Source organism: Hemicordylus capensis, chromosome 3 (assembly GCF_027244095.1).
Source record: "Hemicordylus capensis ecotype Gifberg chromosome 3, rHemCap1.1.pri, whole genome shotgun sequence".
NCBI lineage: Eukaryota > Metazoa > Chordata > Lepidosauria > Squamata > Cordylidae > Hemicordylus > Hemicordylus capensis.
In genome coordinates, this window is record NC_069659.1 from 67261655 (window position 1) to 67267966 (window position 6312).

Genomic DNA, 6312 nt, shown 5'->3' on the forward strand with positions numbered 1-6312 from the left:
ATTATTAATATGAAGAAGAAGAAGATGATGATGATGATTTGAGTTTCTTGCATTGTGTATGTGGGATTGCTTCATTCTAGGGATTATATAGAGATGAATGCAACATTTGAGGAAGGAGGTAATCCTTCAAAAGGGGCTAACCCTTCCAGAAAACCAAATATTTACACTATGGGTACAGAGAAGAGTATCTGCTTTAGGGATTCATAAAATAACTTCAGGGCAACATCTTGTGACTTGGGCATGTATGAATAGATTGGTGATTGAAGAATGGCTGCTTATGGCAATGGACTATTCTTTGCCCTCCCGCTTTACAGCTTTCCACTATAGTGGAATGAACTATATGAACTGAGTGAGTGAGTGTGTGTTGTAGGTTCCTTTGGGATAGAAAATTTTTTCTTCTTTTTTGGTTAACATTCACTTCTTGAAAAGCAGTATACGAATGATAATTACTCTTGCCATCCATTATTTTGACTAAATGTTCTGCCTGTGGTAGTGCAGCATTGAGAAGGCAGATTTGGTCCATGGTTACCCATGCCTTAGTCACATTATGGCTGGATTACTGCCATATATTTGGGAACTTCAGTTGGTGAAGAATGCAATGGTTAGGATTCTTTTTAGAACTGCTCGTTTGGAACATATTACACCTATTTTGAAAGAGCTGCACTGGCTGCCAATTTGTGTCTGGATCTAATTCAAGCTGCTAGTTATCACCTTTAAAGCCCTTAATAGTTTGGGTCCTGGCTGTCTGATCACCTGCTCCCAAGGGTTTCTGCCCATCCAATAGGGTTGCCAGAGGGGGACTTTGCTCCACATGCCAACATTGAGGGAGGCTTGATTGTTGTGCACATCGGACAGGACCTTCTCTGTTTCCCCCAGACTCTGGAATGCTCTCCAGGGGGCGGGAGGCATGTGTCCATCCTCTGACGCTTGTGCCTGCTTTTGAAAAACAACTAAAACCTTTATTATTTATTTTATTTATTTATTGCATTTTTATACCGCCCCTCCCAATTTGGCCCAGGGTGGTTTACAAACAAAACAAAAACAGTCAAAATCAGTCAACAACAAAAACAAAAATCCTAAAATAACATAAAACAATCAATTTAAAAAACAATTTAAAAACCCTTAAAAAAAACCAGTACATTAAAAACCCCTTACAATTTAAAAACCGTGCAAGGCCAGGCCAAACAGATAAGTCTTAAAGGCTCTCCTGAAGGTCAATAAAGAGTTCAAATTACGGATTTCTGCAGTGAGCACATTCCACCGCCCAGAAGCGGCTACAGAGAAGGCCCACCTCTGAGTCGTCACCAGACGTACCGGTGGTAACTGGAGACGGACCTCCTCAGATGACCTTAACGTGCGGTGGGGATCATGCAGAAGAAGGCGCTCTCTGAGGTAACCTGGACCTAAGCCATTTAGGGCTTTAAAGGTAATAATCAGCACTTCGTATTTTGCCCAGAAACATATCGGCAGCCAGTGCAACTGTTTCAAAACAGGTATAATATGGTCTCTCTGAGTTGCCCCAGAGACCACTCTGGCTGCCGCATTTTGAACTAACTGAAGTTTCTGAACTACGTACAAAGGCAGCCCCACGTAGAGCGCATTGCAGTAGTTAGGCCTGGAGGTTAATAGCTGGTGCACCATTGTTTTGAGGTCGTCCTCTTCAAGGAATGGACTCAGCTGTCTAATCAGCCGAAGCTGATAGAAAGCACTCCTGGCCATGGCCTCCACTTGAGATACCAGGGTGAGGCCTGCGTCCAGTAGTACTCCAAAGCTGTGTACCTGCTCCTTCCAGAGGAGTGTAACCCCATCCAGCACAGGGAGATCTAATTCATCCCTCAGATTCTGAGCCCCTACAGTGAGCAACCACATCTTGCTTGGATTCATCTTCAATTTGTTATCTCTCATCCAGCCCATTACTACCTGTAGGCAGGCATTTAGGGAATGAACGGCATTTCCTGATGATGCAGATGAAAAAGAGAAGTAGATGTGGGTGTCATCAGCATACTGATAACACCCAGCACCAAAACTCCTGATGACTTCACCCAGCAGTTTCATGTAGATATTAAAAAGCATTGGTGACAGAGTGGAGCCCTGGTGGACTCCATATAACAGCTCCCATTTTGAGGAGCAACTGTCACCACACTCCACCATCTCAAATCTACCGGAGAGATGGTAGTGGAACCACTGCAAAGCAGTACCTCCTATCCCCAATTCCCCCAGGCGACCCAGAAGGATACCATGGTCGATGGTATCGAACGCCGCCGAAAGATCCAAGAGAATCAACAGAGTCACACTCCCTCTGTCGATTCCCAGTAAAGATCATCTATCAGGCCAACCAAGGCTGTCTCAACCCCATAGCCCATTCTAAAGCCAGTTTGAAATGGGTCTAGATAATCAGTTTCCTCCAAAACTGCCTGGAGCTGATCAGCCACCACCCTCTCGATCACCTTGCCCAACCAAGGGAGATTGGAGATTGGCCTATAACTATCCATCACTGAGGGATCCAAGGAAGGCTTCTTAAGAAGAGGTCTAACTATTGCCTCCTTCAAACATGGAGGCACCCTATCCTCTCTCAGCGATGCATTTATGATATTAACTAGGTCCCCTCCAACAATCTCCTTGCTAGATAGAAGTAGCCAAGTCGGGCAAGGGTCCAGAGAACAAGTGGTAGGCCGTACTGCCCCAAGCAGCTTGTCCACATCCTCAGGAGTCACAGATTGAAACTGATCTAACCTAACACTGCAAGAAGGATCGCTGGACACCTCCTTCATAGACCCTGCAGAAATAGTGGAGTCCAAGTTGGCCCGAATACAGGAGTTTTTGTCCGCAAAGAATCCACCAAAAGCATCACAGCAGAGTGCCTCCGGGTACTGATTTAAAGCTGAAGGAGCCGAAATTATACTCCTCACAACCCGGGATAGCTCTGCCGGACATGAACCCGCGGAGGCAACGCGTGCTGACCGAAATCCCTTTTTTGCCACACACACCACCACTGCATAAGCTTTCAAATGGGTCCTATTCTGCATCCTGTCAGAATCAAGTCGAGTTCTCCTCCACTTGTGTTCCAGTCACCTACCCAGCCACTTCAGCTCTCTCAACTCCTCGGTATACCGGGGGGCATTTTTGAAGCAGGTCTGGAGGGACGCTTAGGCGCAATCGTGTCTACTGCCCTGGTGAGATTTATTTGATCTGTCTTATACTCCTTAGGAGTTGCCAGTCTCTTTCCTCCCCTGCTCTTCTGTCTTGTTTTGGCTGCTCCTTGGTGCTATTTTTGTGATTTGTATTGTGTTTAATTGATTTTAACATTTTAATGTAATTTTAATGGTATCTTTGTTGTATTAATTTTTGCAAACCATCTGGGGAAGAAATTTATGAAAAACAGTGTAAAAATTGAACAAGTAAATATTGGACAATTGCTTCAAAGCCCAGGTATCTAACATCAAGTGGAAATTAAACCTTTTCTTCCTTCCCCCCGGCCCTCTTGTAGCACTATTTGCCTGTTCCAGTTCTTCTAAAATGGTGGGAAGAAAGACAGACACATTTTAAGTTATGAATCCAGCTGATTTGTATTAAAGGCTAGTTGTATCAACTACCTTTGGGCAAGAAAAGAGGCTCATCTGTGCTGTGGATTCTCTTTAATGAAACCTTTTCCTTTTTTTCTTTTCAGGTGATCATTTTTTGTGTGCAAAGGACTTCTGAACCCATCTCCTCCAGGATGACCAACACAATGTTGTGACACTGGACTTCTGGTAAGCTGCCTATAAAAGTGAAGGAAAGAGAGTGCAAGACTTCATGCAGGTTCTAATTATTAGTTGCTGAAATAACTCGCCAATCTCCTTGGTTAGCCATAACATGATGATAAAGTAAGGATAGTGCAGTACAGAAGGAGCATTGATATTCTGAAGCAAAGAACCCAACACTGTGGACTGAAGACAATTTCTGTGAGTTGTCTCATGAGACAATGGTATAAACATAAGCAAAACGGTGGAAGCTATTGGGTGTAGCTCTTACTTGAGGAGACATGAGTGATGCATTGGAAGGGAGAATGCTGGGTTGAAGAACAGCACCAAAACAATTTTGTTGTGATGTCCTAAGAGTGTCCCATCAAAACTGAACATGATGTAGCCAAAGAGTGATAATGAGGAAGTGGGGGTTGGGGGGTATGGACTTGTCAGTATGTAAAAAGTTTTTTGGCAAATATTAGGTTTTGTGTTCTAATAATTCTGGGATAACTCCAGAACATTTTTTTTGGAATACGCTTGCACCTGCAACAATATATCCCTTCTATGGATGCTATCTTTTAAAGTGTATCAGATATAGTTATAGCTGCCTGTTAGCTATAAAAATAGAAAGTTAAAAATCCATATCGTATGAAAGTCAGTGTCAAGATTTTCTTACTGGCTTTAATTAGGGATTGATACATTAACTACAAATCTCACTTGCATTTTGGGTGTTGGCAATTAATGCTGCTCCTTGCTGGAGATTGTCCTGCATTGCTCTGTTATGGTCTTGGTCTAACCTGTAAGGATTTTTTCTCAAAAGATTACTGTTGTAAGGCAACAAGGCAGAGTTCATGTAATCCATGAATATTAGCATATTCTCCAAAACAGAATGAGAGAGGGGCCCTTATGCAGTGGTTGTGAGAACAAGGTCTTGAGAACAGCCTTCTGTATAAAATTCATGTAAAGTACAGTCCCACCTGTGGCACCAAAGAGCATCTTGGTCTCTTGAGCCTTAAAATTAATGTTAACTCTCTTTTGTGAATTGTGAAATATGTCTGTTCACTCTTCTCTTTGCTATGGACAAAATAATAAGCTTTCCTATACTGCATGTGTACAAGGCAATGGTAAAGGAGGCTCTTTGTCAAACCACTAAGGCCATTAAGGTGTGTCTGTCTTGCTCCAAGAGATCAGGGGAAGTATTGGAAGGAAGGAAAGATGATGAAGAGCACCAAAATAATTATGATAGGATGTCCTGACATTATATTGTGATACCTCATCAAAATATGTTGATGCAGCATCATGGAGAGTGACAAAATTCAATATCAATGATTTACTGTCATACCTAGCAAGTCTTGTCACTTGCAGTATGTTCCTGCAGTGCCAGATATTTCTTTAGCCTTTGAAAGTTATTGGCATACCTCATACAAATCTACTCTGCGAACCACAGTTCCCTTAAAACACTAGTTTCTTTATAGCATGTAGAAACGTGTCAAGCTATTGGGTCTAACTTATGAAAAGGAATACTTAAATTTGAATAATATTTATGTAGTGCTACTTTGTGAATAAACCTACTTCTGCTTTGAAGTCTAACATACTAATATATTCCAAAACTCGTATCTGAAAGGAAGAAAAATACTTGGATCCCTTTACTAAAGTAGCGCTGAAACAAACTTAGTTCTAGTTCAGATGATCCAGTGCAATGAGAGTGAGCTTACTACCCCGAATGTGCCACCCTTTCTCCTCCACCTCGTGTGCCTAGCCAAAAGCCATGTTTTTTGTAATGTCCAAGCTGTGGTTTCAGCAATTCCAACCAAAAAGGATGTCAAACTGTAGTCTGTTACCTTACTTTGTAGGATCTAAACCACAGTTTCCTAGTCCAGGCATCACAGGAAACTGAGGTTTAAGAAACCAGGAAGTGTTTTGATTCAGCTGGGCACATGAAGAGATGGGGACAAAAGGGAGGTCTGTGTGTGTGTGTCTGGGTTCTCTCATGATTCACTAAACTGGTTTGGATAATTTGAACTGAACATTTGTAAAACAATCTGCCCAAGCAGTAGGGTGCTTGAACTTCCATAATACTTGTGTTTAACTATATGAATAACTTGGGTTGAACCCTAAGAAATTAGACTTGCCAAATCTTAACTAGCTTGTGCGTGCAGAACAAACAGTAAACCTCTGGCTATATTGGAGAAGAAAAATCTTGTGATTATTTAGAGGATTCCCTCCCCATTCTCTCCTTGAACAATCATGTTTGCACCAGTTTGGATATCAGTTCAACAGTTTGATTTTTCTAAATCTGATACATTACTTGGGAGTGCTGTGAACTGCATAGTATTTTTGGAGAGCTCAAACTGATATAAGACACTTGCCTCTCTGCAGATATGTGCCTGTACTTGATTTGGATTTGACTACAGAGAAACTTCCCTCTTATCTGCTAAATCTAGCACACCTGGTTATTGCTTAAATATAGTATCTGAAAAGCATTCTGATCGGCATGTACATGCGACATCCATCTGGCGGAACATCTCATTTCACCCTTGCAGTTAAAAAGTGAAGAAATGGCCATATACTGATTGTTGGTCTTTTGATC

General features: G+C 42.0%; 1 long non-coding RNA gene across 1 annotated transcript in view; it reads left to right on the forward strand.

Moving 5' to 3' along the window:
- The window catches only part of LOC128349773 (uncharacterized), a 33918-nt gene extending 27608 nt beyond the window's left edge, over positions 1 to 6310 (forward strand). Inside the window, exons 2-3 of the long non-coding RNA XR_008318987.1 lie at positions 3668 to 3749; positions 6102 to 6310. This is a non-coding gene — a long non-coding RNA (uncharacterized LOC128349773). The remainder of the gene's footprint in view (positions 1 to 3667; positions 3750 to 6101) is intronic.
- Positions 6311 to 6312: the final 2 nt, after the last annotated feature.